Raw genomic sequence first — 21,608 nt, 5'->3', positions numbered from 1 at the left:
TGGCCATTTTTATCCTCTCTCGCAACCCTCAGAGGTAAAAGGCACTCATAGCTTCATATATATTTATATAGTTAGATAGTTGCAGATATATATGGTGTGGCGAATACTGTTGATGCGACGAAGATGCGGTGACCTTTAAACGGCACACTTTCCCAATGCCGACTCAAAAGTACGCGACACATGACCTCTCGGTTACACGCGACCTCCACTGAAGAAAAGAGACGCTCCAACTTAGGTATCCGTGAGCGGTGACACAATTATAAATAATCTTTCCCGAACCGCAACATTCCGCGGGATTTTTATCCTGAAAATGAAAGTTTGCCGGCATTGTTCTTAAACTCGCTTGGCTTCTTTAAACTTTATGTCACTTCCGTTAGAGAAAAATTTATTTACTTATCTTTATGTAACGAGAGAAAATTCACTTTTTTATCTTATAGAATTTCAAATTTTAGCCTACACGGAAAGAAAACTGAAGGAATTTTTACTATTTTACTATCGTAATTGTTATTAAATAAAATAGTAATAGTGGATTATACTTCTCATTTATTAATTTTTACGATCTACTATTGTAAATTTTATCCAACAAACAAGACTAGCATGAGACTTAAAAAGTCAAATAATATAGAACAAATTATACAAGATGTGTTCGTGAACTTTACAACTTAACTATTGTAAAAATTGACAGTCGGTTTTTTTAAAAGAAATTTTAGAGAGGGAGAGAGATAGGTTTGACTAATTGGTACCTTTGCAGTAACTGAAAAAGAAATTCGGAATTTTCGTTCTATCCGGAAATCGAACCCAGAACTCTTAGTTGGTAGTCAAAGACTCTCCCTCTACTATTGATCTCCTTCAGCATTTACATAAACTCCGAGTCTAGCACTGTGCACGGCCATCACTCACACTAATTGAAAAACATCCCAATTCAACTATTGTCAACTTTGTTATACTTCTATTGGAAAGATACAGAGGCAACACTAGAAATTTTAATCTCTTACTTTGTACAAAAGTAATATCGTATTTTTTCTAATCGAATTTAATACAATAAATATTTGGTGAAATAACAATAGTAAGTTGTAAAATTTCGTGAATAAATAGTAAATTATTTTCTAAAATATTTTATAATTAATAGTAATGAAAGTAGTTGTTGGGGCTGGCAATAGCCTAGTCAGCTCGGTGCCCGCTTTTCGAAAGAGTGGGACCCGGGTTCGATCCCGGCACGCACCAATATTTTTCAGTGATTATAATTAAAAATGTGTGCGTTACATTGCTAGTCTCTGAAAGTGACAGAGATAGCCGGGCGGCACACGTCTGACTTGGGCGATCACCCAGTTAAGCTACAACTTAACTGGGTGACCATTCTAGTCAACGTTGGCTAGCACGAGGGATCTCTGCACACTAGGAGAAGGGCCTAATGCTCCAGTGGTCGATAAAGAAGAGTTCCCTATCAATCACTGTAGACTTAGCCCAGCTCCGACTGTACTATCATGGGTTTTCTCTGTGTTTTCCCCATGATTCTGTTCCAACATCCTGAGAAGGTGAGGTTCAGGGTGAATACGGTACAGAAAGCACAAGTCGGGCCACAGCCGCAAAAATAAAGAGCAGTAACCAAGCAAAATCATTAATGTTGAGAAAGGCTTTGGGGTATAAAGGGGCATACAAAGCCTATACACTAGAAATTCATAGAAATAGAAAATAGTAATGAAAGTATAGTCCAGCTTCACAAAAGTTGTATCGTAAATTTTCTCAGAAATTTTTTTCTGTGTACACAGAAAAAAAAGTTAACCAAGAAAATTTTGGTCTTCAAAAATTTGTTGGGCAAATAAAGATTATTTGTAATTCAAAAGTTTTTTTTTTAATTAGTGCACGGAAAAAAAATAGGTGCTGCAACAAGATGCAGCCCTATGGATGCAACAGAATAAAACTGATAGATAAAACGTGAAAAATAAACAGTAACATTAATAACAACAATAACATTCTCTACATTCTGGGTTAAGAGACTCTGGAATCAAGGACGCGAAAAGGTCTCGACGCGCGTCACCACTTTTATTAGCGTGCATCGATAACATCGAAAACCGGTTCTTATTCTCAAAAGTTTAATCCGAAGACGACGAAGAAGATCCGACATTTTATCTATGATTTCCAATTGTGAAAGTCGCTGGTAATTTAATGTAATGGGCACTTTATTATTATTTATATTTATATCTAACTTTTTATGAATAGGACCGTAAATCCCGGATAGGAGGTGTGCATAGTAATAATAACTATCACTACTACACGAGTAATAATCAATGAGAAGATTCTCCAGGCGAGATTACTTCGACAAGTGAAGGTGTTTTTTTTTGACATGTTGATACTGCTCTCCCATCCATGAAGATGCGCTTTATCATCCCAGAATACCGGATGGTCCATTGTGATTAGGGAGAGATGGCAGATGGGCGGAAAAATTACCTCTAGGAAGAAAAAGTAAGGCGGCGTTAATGTGAACATTTCCGGAACAACGAAAAATTTCTCCGATTGAAGTTTTTTTTTCAACACGTTTTTGTTATCTTGAATGCACTGGTGGATTTTTTAATATTTAATAAGCTCCGTAACCTTTTAATAAATTCTGCTATAAGTGTACTATTTGTATATTTCAATAATATTTTCTCTGTATCTTTGATAATGACCCATACTTAAAAAAAATTTTTTTTTTCATGAGCTTAAGGACGATCATGCGTAAGACTTAATTTATAAGTTTCATTATTGCACGCCTCATAGCGCGAAGCGTGTGAGGTTGTGCTTTATACTCGACTCATCAAGGTCAAGCAATTTTGTGATCTTTAAATGTCTCTATCACAACCATATTACACTTATACAATAATATAAGTAGATGTACACGGAGAAACCACTTAAATCAAACCATCTTTTACTTTCTAAAATCATTTCATGTAGCTATTTTGAAAAAAAAAAAACGTTTTGAAAAAAATTTTACGTGGACGTCCGGATGTCACCCCATTTTGGATGTACCAATGATTACTCCCGAATAAATTGATATTTCAAGACCGGACCTTTTTTATTAGTTTACGAATGCGATGAACTGGGTCCGTATTTCATATTAGTAGCCTAGTTTACGTGTTTTTTTTTTTTTAATTGAATTTTTATTAAAATTTATTACGATATAACCGTACAAAGACAAACGAATTTTTCTTATTTGTCACGTGAAAACTATGGCGCCACTTGATAAAGCTAGATTTTTTTAGACTGCGTACGCATATAACAAGAAAAAAGGGCGCTGATATTTAAAAAAAAAAAAGTACTCTGTAAGAAATTACTTAATTATAATTTTCTTTTTTTTTTTATCAGTTACACAATTTATTTTTTCTTAAAAAATGAATGAGCGTTATGAGGCGTGCACTTTTGGATTTTCCAAACTTTATAGTCATCTTCCCTCAAAAATTGAAAATTTGTTATCGATTATTCAAAAAAGTTATTTAACGATTAAAAATTAGATTTTTAACAAACAACCTTGTGGCAGGTCAGCATTATTTTGAGTTTAAAATTATAATATTTATATTATTGTAAATAGATGCCTAAAATATATTTTAAGTAAATAAAAAAAACTATGAATTATTATAAGGTTGATATACTTTAAAATTTTTCTCATGGCCCCAATAAATGCCATAAAAAGTTAAATCATATTGTTTAATTATTTTTTTTTTAATTATAATTTACTATCGGAGAATTCACTTCAAGCGAAGAATATAATTTAATTATAAATAAAATACATGAAGGATGTTAATGGAAAAAATGCAAATGTATACGATGTTTAATAATAAATAATTAATTACCGTTAAGATATTTTGATTAGGCAATATGTTAACGGTAATTACGTTTTGTTTGCGGGAAATGGTGGAAATTGAATAAAAGTAAGATGTAAGAAGTAAGGAGTGTTTGGCAATTGGTGAATATAGCAGCACACAGTGTAGAGTGGAGTGTAGAGCGTAGAATTTACAGGGAGGATGGTTTACGCAATTAGACGAGATAGGGGGCTCAGAAACCGCGTAATTGACAGCGATTTCGCAATTGGACTTGTCTCGGCTCGTGAATCTCCAACGGATTGCAGAAAGATAAATATTTAAAGTTTTAATTAGATTATCTGATAGATTTTCTATCGATGCGTTTTTGCTTAGAAAAACTGGTCTAGTTAGTGAAAAAATATGGGGTGAAAGAAGAATTTTCTAGTTGTTAATAAATTTATTTAATTAGAAAAAAATTATCCACTAATTAAATATGACTAAATATTTTTTGTTGATAAATACTAATAAAAAGTCAGCAAATATGTATCAATTTTTGATAAATCAAATTTAAAAAATCATTTATCAATATTTAATAAAGCTTATTAAATATTAAAAAATCTTTTTATGAGTGAATAGACAAAAAAAAAGACTTATTTGTATGAAATTGGAACTCTGGACCTCTAAAAGTTTTTAGTTTACTTAAATACTAAAATTCTAGAATTTTAACTACGAGAACTTTAGCCACCTAGCGGTTCCTTGTAGAACTATTTTTTGGTCCAATTTATTTTACTCTATTTTGAAAATTATTAAATTTTCTTCTTAAACACATTATTAGTTTACACACTAATATAGAAAATTTATTAATCATTCAATGATAAAAAATCATTTATTAACAATTAATGAAGATTATTAAATAATAAAAAATTCTTCAAACTATGTAGGCTGTAAGATTCAAATATTCTCGAGAAAAACCTTTGAAACATAAATAATAATAAATCAGATAAGAGCCGATAGAGATAGGGAAACTAGGATATCGGCGAACAAGAATGGCAGGAGCCCGTTGCGTTAAAAACGGATACGGGAAAATGGTTGTACATAAATCACGGGAAGTTGCGCCAGTGCACCGGAAATAAAAAAATAAAAAAAAAAGGAAGGGGCCATTTTTGGATTATTGCCAAGTGGAATGGGGTTGAAAGCTCTGAGCTCAGACTGAAAGACCAAATGAGCTGAGGATCAAGAAGAAGAGGAAGAGGAAGGACGAATGCTACTAAAGTTTGCTATTCGTATCCGTCTAACTCATGCCAAGGGAGCTAACCTAATTTTTTTGGACCGACAAGGGCCCCCGAATCAGAGGGTGAGGACTGGCTTAAGCAATGAATAGCTTAGTGAGCAAGAGTAAAGAGTAAGACGTAAGATTCTCTTCTCGTATCAACGTGCTTACTCCTGTAATCGTCGGTTGAATTTTATATCGTGATTCATGTTCGATTTTCAATGGCTCTTCTGTTCGACGAATGTAATCAAGTTTGTTTTTTCACTCAAGAGAAAATAAAGTTTGTTGGATGTCTTTGTTAGTGATCGTGATATTTTCTTTATGGAGATTGATTGATTTTGGAAAAAAAAAAATTCGATTTAAATTTTATTTATTATTATTTAAAAATTTTTAAGTCAATATAAAATATCTACCTAGTTAGTAGCCATTCAATAGTGACAGCTACTAATCACTTATTTTGGATATTAAATTATAAATTGTGGCTTTTTTACTTTCTACATTAAGTTCTGTAATATTTATATTTTTGCCACCCCGATGTCCGCTTTACTGTTTGAAACTATAAAAATTAACCGGAATCTGAGTGAATATTACAGTTTAATTTTTTCCGTGCAGTAATAATAGTATAGTCCAGGATTGCGATGGTTGTATTGTAAATTTTCTTAGAATTTTTTAACTGTGTATACTGATAGAAGGATTTCTTAGTATTTAAGAAGATTTCTTTGTATTTAAGAAATTATTTCTTAGACATCATTTTTAGTATTTAAAAAATATTTCTTAATATTTAAGATAAATACAAAGAAATATTTTTTAAATACTAAGAAATGATGTTTAAGAAATGATTTCTTAAATACAAAGAAATATTCTTAAATGTTAAGAAATCCTTCTATCAGTGTAGCTTAGAAAATTTCTTATGGAAAATGATTTTATACTATCAGTCTAACGTCAATATTTTTAGAGATATAGTCACTTAAATTTGGTTAAGTAGTGCTCATATAGTGAAAATTAAAAAATAATTATCTAATCACTATTAAAAATTGCTGTAACTTCTAAAATATTAATCTTAAGAAATAATGATAAGAAATTAAAATTGTAGCATAATGAATTTTCTAGAAAAAACGTTCACATTATATAGGTCTATCTTCAATATTTTTGGAGATTTTGCCACTTAAGTAGTGCTACAACAATAAAACATATGAAAAATAAAAAAAAATTATTATACTGAAATATTTTTTAATTCCACGGATTTTAGTGATTCTTTATCATGATTCTCCATACACAAAAAAAAATTTAATCCATTGAAATATTTATTGTTAATTAAAAAAATTCGAGATCTCTAATAATGAACTAAAATAATTAAAAATACTTTTTCTCTTTTAATTAAAAAATACCATTTACAGAATATTTATTAAATTAAAATAACCCATATTTTTTCACCATAACATTGAATCAAAATAATTAAAAAAAAATTCATTAAATATTTATAAAGTGTAAAACCGGAGTATCGTACTTCAAAAGGTTTAAAAATACTACCGGTGTAGCAAGCTTATGTACGGAAATTTTCAGTCGGGAAAAAAGAGCTCTGAGGTTTAATACTATTTATTTTTTAACATGTAAGCTAAGTAATAAATTACACCGGTATAATCCAGAGGAACGTACCACCTCGACGATCTTTCGCACAACCACCGTCTCGACAACGGGCTGCTTTCTTTTATATGTTGTATATATATATATATATATATTTATGGATATCTATACACATTTTCATCCCTTAAATTCGCAAACTGCGCACACCCGGGACGCTGCTCCTATTTTAGATACCAGGAAATTTTCTTTGCAAAATACCCGAGTGTTAGAATCTGGTTGGAAAACAAGAACAAGAGAAAGCAAAAAAAATGGAAAGGACAATACGGTACTCCAGATAATAATAATAATAATAATAATAATAAAAAAGTAATACATAAGGAATAAAACGCGTGACATTGTAAAGCTGAGCTTTTACGAGCACACAAGCTTACCCCGTAGGAATGAGGAATCGATACACGTGCGAAGCTATCGACGACGTTATTCTGCTACACCTTTTTTTTAATACCCCGACAAAAAATGCCCTACAGACACAGCTGCGAACAGGTTAATATCCAACTTAAACCTTTAATATTTTATTATATATTCTTGGGAGAAGTACACAGAAAGAATAGATATGTTGGTTCAAGGAAAATATTGTTGGTTTAAGAAAGTTTTGAAGAAAGTGACAAATGGCTTGATTGAAGAAAATTGTTTTTTGATACTGAAAAATTTCATGAAAGTAGTTGTTATGGTTCAATATTGTCAAAAAATTAGAGATTATACGCGCCGCAAAAGTATATGAGCTTGTAACTAAGTAATCCATCATTTTTACGCAAAACTGTACCCGTGGAGACGAAACCCATACAATTGTTTCTGTCCGGCTCCGTACACGCATAAAACAATTTTGTTGAAATAAAAAAAGACGGGATAACTGAAAAATTTGTTCTGGTAACAAATGAGTGTAGTTATAGCAACAAATCCATTAGTTGCATTAACAAAATATTTCAAGTTGTACTAACAAACCAATTTGTTAATTCACAAAATCAATTTGTTGCTCGAACGAAATCATTTTGTTACTGTCACAAAATGACTTTGTTGCTATTACAAAATGATTTTGGTGCAATAACAAAACTAATTTGTTGCCAAAATATTTTCCAAATCAGCTAAAGCTGATTATACCATATTTTTAAATTATGTATTTTCTTAATTACTTTAACAAATTGTCTTTGTTACTCCAACAATGTCTCTTTGTTATTTTAATAGCATAATTTTGCTGTTTCAAAAAAAAAATTTGTTATACCAACTAAAGGATTTTGTCGAATCAACTTAAAAATTTTGCTATAGTAACGAAACTGTTTTGTTGTTATAACATATCAATAACTTCGTTATAACCTAAATTTTGTTATTTTAACTTATAATTTGTTATCCCTATATTAACAAATTCATTTGTCACCACAACATATCTTAGGTTATCTTAACAAAATTTTTTTCTGCGTGTAGATACATACTTTTTCATAAATTATTGAACTTTAATCCGTTATTTATAAATAATTAGACGGTCAAAAATTTTTTTTTATTTTTTTTTAAACTCATAACAAATACATTAAAAGACTTTAATCGGGTCTATACTAACAAATACTTTACGCGCAGGCCCTAGAAAAAAAATTGGCGGAGTCACCGTGGGCATAATCCAAATTTCAACCGAGTATAATTTAATTTACACGAAATAATTTTTCAGATTATATCCCGTGAAGTTTTACGCGATATAACCAGAAAAATTAATCGATTAAATCGGAGACTTCACTAAGTACAGTCCAAAAATAATTTAGTATACTTTGAAGGATATTAAATATAGTCTGAAATTTTTTTTCACTACAAATACCACGGAGTATACTATACGAGGATGTACAGTGGGTTATTTTTCTTTCCGTGTATCTGACAGTTAGTTTTCTTATAACTAAAAAACTAGTACAGAACTGCAGAGAGCATATGCAATCAATGTTGAATATCCATTTTTTAATAGAATTAATCTCGGGTTACAGGTGGTCAATCGACTTCAAATTTTAAGGGTAATTGTATCATCATGTCCTCAATAAGTATACAAAAATTTAGAATTTTTTGACGATATGCCTTAATCACGACTACTACCTTAAAAAATTTCAAATAATTCAATGAAGTTAAATTATTTTTCACGAAATGTTTGTTTATTTTTCCATTTTAACATAAAATATTTCGGACTAACAAAGTAAAATCTCTTTTCCACGAGATATATATTTAACTTTCTCCAAAATAAAATAATTTAACTCTTGAAGCAGCGCTGCCTTTAAATCCCAAACAAAATTACATATTACTAATATATCATCAGATTAAAGTCGGATGCTTGAACGGTGTGTTAGCGAAGTAGTATCACTCTTTCTTAAGAGCAAACACTGATCAGGGCTTGAATCTGGTGTTGGGTTAAATTTACATTATTTTTAATTTCAAACAAATATAAATATTTTCAAACCAAAAACATTAATATTATTGAATTAAATATTTACTTCTTCAGTTCAGATAAACATTTATTAAATTTCCAAGTCCTCAACTTTATAATTAAAATCTTGATTTAAAAATGAATTTTTTTCTAATCAAAAGTTATTTTTTTAATTCACTTTTTTTCATCTTATTAACAAAAAAAAATTTCTAAAATTACGAAAAAAGCTTTTTGAGCCTACCAAATTTTGGAGACCAAAATTATTTTGGTTCACTCTTTCTTCTGCCAAGACTTTAAAAAGCGTTCTTGATAAAAAATTAAAAGAGAGTAGATGAAAATTGAGTATTGAAAATTAACTGGTTGGACTTCTACATAGTTATATAGATAGAGGTAAATAAAAATTAGCAAGGCCATGTACTCGATGACACTACGAAATACACATATGTATACGGATCGTATGCAGAGGCGCCGAACCGCAAGTGGAATATGTACAGAAGAGTAATACCCGGTAGTACCGATCGCGGACTTCGTTATATTGCACGTGGTATTTTCCTAAATAAATACGGGACAATCAATAAATCATGTGCAAACACCGAGTTCTGACACTGCTCCCTCCTACACCCACTTACACACACGTGCACATATGCACTTTTATTTTTCCGAGGGAAAGTTTTAAAAAATATTAAATATTAATTTATGGTTTTGCGCTGCGGTTTTCAGCCCCGATCATTAAATAATGATACACACTTTAGCAATTAATGTTTTCCGATAAAATTTCTACTCTCTCCGTTTTACTCTTTACTCTTTGTTCTCTGCCCTCTACTTCTCCTCTCCTCTCTTCGCGCGGGACCGCTAGCTCGCGGGTTGGTTTTTAATTAAATATTTTTGTGTTGTTTATTACAAATAACCAAAATGAAGCAAATTATTAAAGTTTTATTTATAATTGTTAATTGAATGTAGCATGGGATGAGACAGTATTAAAGTTTTTTTGTAAAAGCTGTACTTAAGAAAATAAATAATAATAATATTTTTGTGTTGTTTATCAAATTTATTTATCTGTCTAACGAAATTTAATCTGTGAAAAAAAATTTATTATTATTATTATTATTATTATTATTGTTAAAAATTTGTTTGAAATAATCTCTTTTGATTATCATAACATTAAGATTTATGAAAAATTGAAAAAAAAAATCAATATTTTTAACCTTTTTATTAATTTCGTGGTTTTTTCGCGGTTGGTATTTTCCAGGCAATATAGACATATGGGTATTTATTCCAAAAAGAATTTTAACAGCGATAAGCTCATGTCATTCGAAATTTATTTTATTATTATTATTATTTTTTATTATTATATTATTATTATTACAAAAAAAAATTTTTCTCAACAAAGATTAATAAAAATGATAGTAAAAAAAATTGTTTGAACTTAAAATGATAAAAAGGCGCAAATTTGATATAATATTATCGGTATATGTGGGAAAAAACATATGTACATGATTTACGAGAGATAATTTAAAAAGTAATGTTTTCACAAGAACATTCCAAACAGAACAGAAATCCAGGATCAAGGTGGATTTAGAAAAAGAGGTTACGGATGTATGAACTGTCAACCGAGCAAGTGCACCGCGGGCATTAATAAAAGATGATAAATCGCCCTCTGGGTTTAGTTACCGTTTAAATTTATCTCAAGATTTTTGGTGATGTATGTTTTACTACGGATAGGACCCGTAAGTACCTTTTACAACTTGTAAAACGGGTTAAACTACTCTTCCATTAATATTTTACATGATTAATTGCTTTTTTAAATCTTACGGTCTGATTCTGTTCTTAAGAACGTTTTGTTTCGTCTAGGTGATTTTACTTTTTTGTCAGATATGGTTAATTTATTGAATAGCGGGTTTTATTGTTATTTTACTATGCCATAATAAAAATCGTTAATCTTTCTAGTAGGAAATTTACTGAGCTACAATTTTGTTCCTCACTGATTTGATCCTAAAATCAATCTTTTAGGAGCTATGACTTCTTTTATAGTGACTAGATAATGATTTTTCAATTTCCAGTGTATGACCACTACTCAAATGACTGTAAAAAAATAGCTTTAAAATCTCATCAAGTGATACAAAAAATTGTATCACATGTGAAGTCAGCAGAGGTGAACCTAAATTTACATCACCCGGTAATACAATTTTTGTATCTAATGTATTTTAAATGGGACTAACTTGACGGTTATATACGTACTTTCAAACCTTGAAATAAATTTTTCAAGACAATATTCTTTTAGCATTGAACATACAAAATCATCGGCCATGTTATTTTCACGTGTTTTTTTATAACAAATAATAAATAAAAAAATACATACGACACGAAACATCAACAACAAATATAACCTATACAATATTTAGGTGCATGCGTGTAGGGCACGCATAATTTACTCCACTGTGGTGTAAAATCTACATCACCGTGATACAGTATTTGTATCACCTCAATCCAAAAATAACATCACTCATACAATCGGATTTTTACATCATTTGTGGTGTAAATTTTAAATCATCTTTTTTTCCGTGCATGTAAACACTACTCAAGTGACTAAATCTCTGAAAATATTAAAGATACACACATAAAGTGTTTTGTTCCTATCTTTTGAAGCATTGTAGTCATTCTTAAAACACTTCCACGTGTTTTAATTTCCTATGTTAAATGCCCATTTGTAGTCACTTTTAAAACACTTGGATTTACAGTGACAGGAAATTTTCTAAGCTACAATTTTGTTCTCTTATGATTTTTTCCTAAAATCAATATTTAAGGAGTTATGTATATTTTTACAGTAACTCTATAATTTAATTAAAAATTTCAAAACAATAATAACAATTTAAAATTGAAAATAACGGACGGACAGGGAAAACCATAGCCGATGCGTAAGCTGATTGTTTATCTCAACGTCAGTATCGCAAATCCGCGTGCCTCTGACCAACCAAGTGTATATTTATTTTATATATTATGTGTAATATAACGCATTAAATAAATCCACAGAATATTACACGCTAGCAAATACAAAAAGTAACAATAATAATTATTTGAGAGAGCAGAGGTGAGAAATATATTTAAAATTCGTCCTACCAAAAATTACAATCCAATAAATATGCCTCGTGTGAGTTAATGTAACCAATAATGAAATGACTAAGATTATTTATGTGTGCTGATGTATTAAATACAAAAAAAATTATGTTTATGTTTGCGTGTGTTTCTGTATAAATATATACACATATACGGTTAAAATATGCCTGACATGTTATGTGAATAGTGAATGACATGAGCCGGATGAGAGTGAAGCAAGAGACATGAATGTGATGAGAAAGCTGGTGATTGTTAACTCAATAGACATGTGCTCACACATTCGGAAATAGTTACTGGATTTCATGAAATAATATATGCATCAGCGGGTATATATATGCTGAATTGCTCTACCTGTAAATTTGTTATTAACTTGGATTAATTATCGCGTGGATAATATGTTTTACATTACATTTATTACAATTATTACAATTTTAGCGTCGTATTATGTTACATTTTATTGTTCCGTCATTTCCGCAGTAAATTTAAATAATAACCTGTTACAGTAATTGATAATTAATTAAGGTTCTTTGTATTCGTATTACAGATTGACAATTTAAATAATTTTCAATGATAGAAGAATTTATTACGTGTAAATGAATTCATTTATTGGGAATCAATTTAATCATTTATATTTGATACAATTAAACGATTTTTAGCTGTTAATAAATATTTTCTGGAAAAAAGTAAATTAACAGTTAGTTAATTATTTTAAAATGAATATGTCTTGTTTAGATTAAGATATAAAGATACATAAAAATAATGCCATACGTTTTTATAATAACAATATGATACACTAATTATTTTCACAGCTGAAAAATTCTGTAATTTACTACAAGCATAGTTTTATTATTAATTATTAATGGTATTTTGTTATTTGAAAATAATTCGTGATTCTGATCTGATGGAGTTATCGATTGAAGTTATGGGGTTACAAAAAATCTCAAAGTTTAATTTTCACACTCACTTTTTATTCAAGGGTCTAAACAAATGTTTATCAATAATTAATCAATATTTAATAATATTAAACAAATACTTATTAACAGTTAATAAATTGTGTTTAATAAATATTTTGTAGTTATTGACGTATCTTATTTAATAAATGATTTATGAACTGCACTGAGAAAAAATTTGCTTTGAAAAAAAATTAGTATTGTTATGACAAGATATTAATTTATTAAAAATTTCAAACAATTTTATTTCTTAGCTGAAGAAATCAAAATTTTTCTTACAGTGCAACTTTCTCGTTAAAAAAGTTTTCTAAATTCGGGAAAAAGCAATTTTGGATGAAAATTTACAAGTTGTCTGTATAAAATTCTTTTATTGTAAATATAGAGGAATTTTTTTTCTAACAAGAAAGTTACTCTCAGAAATTTTTTTATTTCTTCAGCTAAAAAATAAAATTGTTTAAAAATTTTAACAAATTAATTTCTTATTACAACATTGCTCATTTTTTTTTTTTTAATTTTTTTCTTTCAGTGTATTTATTAACTATAGACAAATATTTATTAAAAATTAATAAATTGTGATTAATAAACGATTCGTTAACTGTTAATAAATATTTTTCAACTATTAACAAATATTCATTAACTATTAACCAGTCTTATTTAATTAATGATTTATTAAATATAAAAAATCATTTTTTAACAGTTAATAACATTTATTGAATATTAACAAATCTTTTTATCAGCGTAAAAAAGAAAATTATTCATTAAAAAATAATATATTTTCTTCAATTTACTGAACCGTTTTTCAAACTATGTAATAATAATGATTGGTGTTTTGAATGTTCAATAAAAATATAATGATATAATGACCTGTCCTTTTAAGAATGATTTTCAATAACCGAAAGTCATTATAAAATATTACAGTATACTTTACACCTGCTGCTTGAAGAATCTTAAAATTTCTTGGATGACCGCCTTTCTAAATTAAAAAACTATTTTATGGCTCATCCAAAATTTTCTTCCAACTTTAAATACTTTCTAAAGTGTTCAACTTTCATATCAATTATTATCAAAATACAAGTCAAATTTTCGGTACTTTCAAAATATAAGAAAATTTTCAATCTTTAAACTTACGCAAGGACCAGTTACGTTGAATTGGTATCCAAAAAGAAAAATTAGTATTTCTTATTTTTTCAAAACTTGAAAAATATTTTATTGATAATTCAAAAATCGGATTTTCATTAGAATATTATCGGTGTAACTATACAATTTGTTAGACGCGAATTTCAGTTCGTCAGGAAGGTCGAATGAAAAGGACGAAAGTGAGTGTTTAATAAATTGTTAATATTAATTATCAAAATAAATACACTAATAGAAGGATTTAGTTCTATTTAATGAAATTTAGTAATAGTTACTAAATGATTTAGTAACAAACCTTACATTACGAAATATTTAGTAATAGTTACTAAATCATTTATTAACGCCTATTTATTTCCACCAAATAAATATTTAGTAGTATTTAACAAATAATTCATTGCTACTCAAGAAGTCGTTTATTGGTATTAAAGGAATTAATTTTTTAACTAATTTTAGCGTATAACCTAACTTTTTTACTTAAAATAAATCAAAAAAATTTAAATAAATAATTTTAAGTAAAAATATAAGGTATTATAAAGAAAATAATCTCATTACATTATAATTTTTTTTTTTTGAGACATTTATAAAATTAAAAATTGGAAGTGAGAATTTGTCCGATGAGGCACAGAGCACGGGTACGAGCACGGATACAGTGTATGATAGACCCGTGCCCCGTGCCTCATCGGACGAATTCAAACACTCTTTTTAAAAATTAAACAAGTTTTTAACATATCAATAATAGCCAAATTGAAAAATTTAAGCTAAACTCCACTGAGAAATGACATATAAGCCATTTGGGAGCATGTGTGTTTTTAAAGATTTGATAAATCTTCCAAAATCGAGCTGAATAAAATAATCTAAGTCAGTAATAGATTATGTATCACATTGAAATTAAAGCATAGTCATCTACCGACAATACTTACCAAAGAAATATTTAGTACCTACTACTAAATATTATTTGGTGAAAACAAATAATTATTTCCATGTAATAAGGCTTTGTTTATATTAATAAAAAAATTATTTTTGACATATCAACCGCGAAAGTTGGATTTTCGAGCAACACACATAGGACGCAAAGAATACTATTTCTGGCAATCTATAGTTTAGTTAATTTACCTCGCACTAGTATCGAAAAGTAACTTCTCTCTCTCTATCAGTCTCTAAATTTCTGCATGGCTACGCTAAAATACGCTATACACGGAAAGAAATACATTGCGGATATCACTATGTCACTATGGGTGTGAACACTATACTGTATGGTTTAGAAGATTTTGATTCGATATAAAAATCGTCAGCATAGATGATTTGGCTATAGTGGGAATAGTAACATCAACAATAGTTATAGCTGATACGCCAATGTCACTATGGGCGTCAGACCCATAGTGACTGGCAACATTTACGATGCTCCTGGCAGAACAGTCTATCCGTTATTGTTATATCTCTTATGCTGATATTAGAGTAGTAACAAAATTAGTTTAATTAATTGAATGGGTTATGCACTGATAGAAGGATTTATTAACTGTTAATAATTTAATTTATTTGAAGACAATTATTTAATTTATTAAATTTTAATAAATATTTTTTAACATTAAATAAATATCTATTTGGGTGGAAAGTACATTTGTTAATAGTTAATAAGTATTTATTAATAGTTAAGAAATATTTATTAACAATTAGTAAATATTTTTTAGAGTGAATTTGTTTCGCTTGCAATTTGCAATGTCATATGATATAAAGAAAAGATGGCTTACAAATAAAAATCATCTTTATAAATTATTTGCATTAATTATATTACATTATAATAACATTTATTATAAAATACCAAATTTTATCATAGCTCATAATTATCTTTTATATTTTTAAATATTAAAAACGTTAATTTATTTAGTGAATTTAATTATTATCATGTATTCCAGCTATAGGGTTATAAAAGTGTCAAAAGGAAATTGCTATTTTTACTTTTTATTTTAAATAAATATTCGTTAACAGTTAACAAATGTTCATTAACCATTAATAAATATTTTTAACAGTTAATAAATTGTACTAAACAAATTACTTATTAACTGTTAATAAATATTTGTTACCTGTTAACAAATATTTATTAACATTTAATAAATAATTTATAAACTGTTAATAAATATTCATTAAATCCTATGATGTTAAAAAATCATTTATTAACAGTTAATAAAGCTTATTAAATATAAACAAATCCTTCTATCAGTGTGTTCGATGAAAAATATTTAAAAATTTTGTATTAAACTAGTTTAATGTTACAATTAATTTCAAAGTAGTTTTACTAATTTATGAATTTTTATGTCGGTACAGTAGTTGTACCCATGAAATATTGGCCGTAATTCGATAGAATTATTGATTGTCGCGCTAAGTAATATCGCGGGAAAAACTAGTAGCATTGCGAGATCTGCGATGCACTATGGGGCTGGCGGCAATGCTGTTACGTCAAGCCTCCTATGCGCCCGTGTAATAGACGCAAAGATTTTGGTACCATACAATACAGTAGATAATCCTATATGCATAGGGCTTATAGCAATGCAATACAACGACATAGGGATATCCGCAATGTATTTCTTTCCGTGTAGATGAGTCGAATTATCTTTTAATTTGACAAACGTCCGCTGGGTGGAATAAAAATCACAAAAAGAATCTTAGCGACAGTTGAATCTTGTAAACAACTTCAACATATACGTGCGTTTAATCCATCGCTATTTAATCTCGTGTGACATAATTCTTGTGCCTTTAAATAAAATAAACAGTAATTGAACATTCTTGACTGTTCTCTCAAATCCAACTTCCGCAATTGATATGACAAAAAATTATGTTCGATACTTTATGCTCAAAGGTAGGGACCCTGACAAACTTGAAGTGAAGGCACACGTTTGAAGCTATGGATACACTCTCATCAAGACCTCGTAATATATCTGGACTCGCTACGCTCATCCGGATAAATAACCCGGTCTTGATAATAATGCGCCGATAGCCTCAAACTTGTGACGTCACTTCAAGCCGTCAAAATCCCTACCTTTGCGCATATTTATCGAAAATAACTATTATTAAACTAACAAATAATATTGATGGATAAAAAAGATTTTTTTCTCTCAAATAAATAATTAAAAATTTTGTTATTAAATCAGTTTAGTACTCTGTACTAAATCTTTCTATCAGTGTAATTATTAAATCGAAATAATTTTATCTAAGTTTCATAAAAGCTTATTCACCTGTCAGGAAATTTGTTTTTTAAAATTGCCATCAAAATTTATAAAAATTTTATCGAAAGACAGCCAAAATATTTTAACAGTAATACAGATTTAAAATTTATTTTGTTTAATTAATCAATAGACTAATTATATTATTAATTTTATTACTATTTTAGACAATCACATGGATTGTATTTGGTGGAAAATATCTAAGATAATATGTGAGGAAAAAAAAAGAATTTTTAGTGGAGGATATTTGTATTATTTTTTTAATTTAATTTTATTTACTAATTAGTATATTAGTATTTTTTGTCGGGAGATATAATCATTAAAAATTAGTAAAAGTTTGCCTGAATTGAAGTCTGAGTATTTTCTGTACTGAAAAATTTAATCTCAATTAAGTATGATTAATTAGTTGTAGTTGAACAAAGATTGAAAATTCTCAAGATTGATTAATAATAATTAAAAATTCTTCCGACATACCGATGTGTTCACAAAAAAACTTACAAGCAATCCCGTAAAATATCACTGTAATCACTTCTACTTATCACATGTGCACATTTCCTTTACAACCCGTTACATTACATTACACCGTTCACTGTTACTTCAAAGTTAACCAATAATTAAAGTCCGACAAACCGCAGCTACCTCAAAATTACCGGTGACATCAAACAATAATGATTCAAAATACCTTCAACAGTTCAACGATTCAATGTTATTAACTATTTACTATTAACTATTAGCTGCGGACGATTCACCATCAGTGTATCTCTAAAAAGTGCAGAGAACTAAGACCGGCAGCTGTTAAGTACTTATCCCGGCTCATCTAAGTCTTGGACATCAACTAGCAACCACGAACACCACCACTAACAGTGAGAAAGATTTTTTAATATTTAATAAGCTTTATTGACTGTTAATCAATTATTTTTAAAATAAATTATTTATTAATCAATATTTATCAACAATTCGTAAGTCATGTATTAATTTTTAATAAATATTTATTTATGGTTAATAAATATTTATTAACTATTAATAAAAATTTGTTTAGAGCCTTGAATAAAAAAGAGTATAAAAATTAAAATTTAAGACTTTTTATAACTCCATAACTTCAATAGATAATTTCATTTGATCAGAATCATTAATTATTTTCGAATAAAAAAATACCAAAAATAAAATTAATAATAAAACAAGGTTTGAAATAAATTAAATAATTAGTATATTGTATTTTTATTATAAAAAATTAAGGCATTACTTTTTTATGAATAATCTTCACATCTTACCCTTAACAAGGCATAGTTACCCCAAAGAAATTAATTAATAGTCAAAAACTATTTATTTATATTGAATAAATAAATAAATTGTTTCCAAATAAATGAATTTATCAACAGTTAATAAATTCTTCTATCAGTGTTTTGAAAAATAAATTAAATAATTAAAAATAAATTGAATTATAAGTTAGTTCAAAAAGTCCCCGCTAAGTTGCTAACTTCTTGTAGTTAGAATTCTAAAATTTTAATATTTAATTTCATTAAAAAATTTTCAAAGGTGCAGGATTCGAATCCCAGGCAGTTATTCTTTTAATATTCACTGAAAGAAAAATTTCTTAATATTTAATAAGTTTAACTAACTATTATTAATAAATAATTTTCAACATCAAATGATTTAATAAATATTTATCAACAGTTAACAAATCATTAACTAAATACGATCTACTACAGTTAAAAATTATTTAATTCATTGAATGGAAAAATTTGTTTTAAAAAGAATTTGCAATTTTGTAATAAGAAATGAATTCTTTTAAAATTTTTAACAGTTTTATTTCTAAGCTGAAGAAATGAAAATTTCTTTACAATTATTTTCTTGTTAAAAAAAATTTTTTAGATGTGGGGAAAAAAATAATTTTGGATGATAATTCTCAAGTTGTTGATCTAAAATTGTTTTTTTCCAAGTCAAAAATACTTTTTCGCATCAAAAAAATTACTATGAGTAAAATTTCTGTTTTATTTTTTTTTTTAGCTAACAAATATAATTGTTTAAAATTTTAAACAAATTAATTTCTTGTCACATTGCCCATTTTTTTGAAAAAAAATTTTTTCTCAGTGTATTTAACAAATTATCAAATAGTTGACAAATAAATTAATGAATTTATTAACAATAAATTCTTCTATAAAAAAATAGAAGGCAAAAACTAACCAAGTAAATATCTTGATATTCCACTGAACAACACAAAATTTGGATCTAAATAAACAATCACTATCAGTAAAACTGTAAGTAATTTCTTTTATTTCTGCACCAAAAGTGTCTTTTTTTTTGTTTCAAGTTTTATTTTTTTTCAGTGTCTCTTTTCTATTCCCAGAAGATTGTTGCACTTAACACACGTCTAATGCCACGAAATGACCGACTAGTCCGGTACGAGTGCTCGTGACGGTAGAAGCAGACTGGAGACTGACTGTAGTTGGTATGCCAAGCCAGTACTTGATTGCAACTTACGGCGATGAGAAGATGAAGAAGAGAAAAAGCTGGGAAGAGAAGGAGAACCAGCATTCAAGTAGAACGATGGTTCACGGTCACGTTTCCGGTTGCACGACTAGTCCGTGACCTCGAGTGTCGTTGAAAAACGTGAGCTAGAGGAATCGATAGTTTTAATCCAATTTTGTTGGATATAACAATAACACTAACATTGACAAGACTAGTGCATGTAAAAGCTGCAGATTGATCGTTGAAGATGGTGATGATTTTTAGTCTGGGTGCAAAATGGTTGGATCTGATTCAGATTTGTGAGAGAAAGTCGAGAATTGATAATGAGACCTGGCCTTTCACTTTTGATGGCCCGGGAGTTTAGAGACGCTTGTGAGAGTTTGTATTAGAAATTTGATGGTACAAGTTGGCATTTTGATGAATCTTGAGATGTTAGTTTTTAATTCTTAAGCGGAGAATTCAAGAAATGAGGGCTAATTTTATCAAGAATGCTCGGAACAGAAGAAATGGAATCGGAATGAGAGGTAGATATGAAGACGGTGTGCGATAACAAGGTATTGGATAAAAGTTTCTCGAGTTTTTGATTGCAATTGAGATATAAGTTTTACAGAATTTTTATGGAGCTGTTCTCTATTTTTAGTTTTGGAAGTTTGAAATTTTTTAAAGAGGAAAAAAATAAATGGTAATGTTGACGACTTCGCAAGAGATCAAGCTGAATTTTTATGAAATTCTTAATGATTCTAAGATGGTTATAATTACTTACATTGTAACTGACTGAAGAGAAAACTTCACTATGATTTGAAAGAATTAGATCTTTCAGTTCTATTCAGTTTTATGGTATATAGATTTCATTATTGTAAATCAATGAGCAACGAAATAACTATTGAATATTGATTATTAAATAGTTAGTTTTGGATAATACTGAAGCGTATAAAAAAAAATTAGAAAAAGGGTTGACTCTTAAGGCCATCTCTGCAACTTCCCGCTAATTTCATATTTAAGCGCTCAAAATTTCACTTACTACGTTTTTGAGCTCTCCAAGTTCAAGAATATAATTTTCGTGTCATTTTGAGCACTCCGAGCTCAAAAATCTGGTCACAGTTTAATAAAACACTATTTCTTAAATTTAAAAACCGCAATAACTTTTGAAATAAATAAACCGATTTTCACGCAATTGGTGGCATTCGACGTAGTTTTTCAGGCCTCATAAAGAATCTTTAAGTTTTAATCGATCGAAATAGGAATTTCGATGTAATTCCAAAAAAACATTTTTTTTCGGTTTTTTTTCGACAACGATAACTCACGAAAAAATCAACCGATTTTGACTGGGCTAGCGGCGATCGGCGTGGTTTTGAGATGTTAAGAACTGATTAGTTTTTGGAATTGATCAATAAAGCCGTTTAAAAATAATTCCAAAAAAACCACATTTGAAAAAATTTTTTTTTGTAGTTTTTTTGAGATTTCTTAAAATCTACCGATTCGAATCGGTCCAAATTGTATTCAAAATCTAAGTTTGGTCAAGCCCTTTCGAATGGCACCAACCGCGATGAAATCGGTCGAGCCGTTCAAAAGTTATGAGAGGTTTACATACGGCCACACACACACATACACACACACATGCACACATATATACATACATAC

The 21,608-nt window shown here is 28.7% G+C and overlaps 1 protein-coding gene and 1 long non-coding RNA gene across 7 annotated transcripts in view; one reads left to right on the top strand and one right to left on the bottom strand.

The window, feature by feature from the left end:
- The window catches only part of LOC123270893 (putative polypeptide N-acetylgalactosaminyltransferase 9), a 263,471-nt gene that overhangs the window by 152,338 nt on the left and 89,525 nt on the right, over positions 1-21,608 (bottom strand). For 2 of the 6 annotated variants that reach the window (XM_044737046.1, XM_044737049.1), the window contains exon 1: positions 19,683-19,940. The exons of the other annotated variants lie outside the window; for them this stretch is intronic. The gene's annotated coding sequence lies outside the window, so the exon portion shown is untranslated. Of the gene's footprint in view, positions 1-19,682; positions 19,941-21,608 lie in introns of those variants that run through there. 6 annotated transcript variants of the gene reach the window in all.
- Positions 1,747-7,483, top strand: LOC123270895. The gene is made up of 3 exons (XR_006510714.1): positions 1,747-1,759; positions 5,167-5,171; positions 7,350-7,483. It is a non-coding gene; the product is annotated as an uncharacterized LOC123270895 (long non-coding RNA).

The sequence above is a fragment of the Cotesia glomerata genome, linkage group LG8 (genome assembly GCF_020080835.1).
Source record: "Cotesia glomerata isolate CgM1 linkage group LG8, MPM_Cglom_v2.3, whole genome shotgun sequence".
Taxonomy (NCBI): Eukaryota; Metazoa; Arthropoda; class Insecta; order Hymenoptera; family Braconidae; genus Cotesia; species Cotesia glomerata.
The sequence above is the reverse complement of the archived record's forward strand: the minus strand, read 5'-3'. Positions and strand labels throughout refer to the sequence as shown.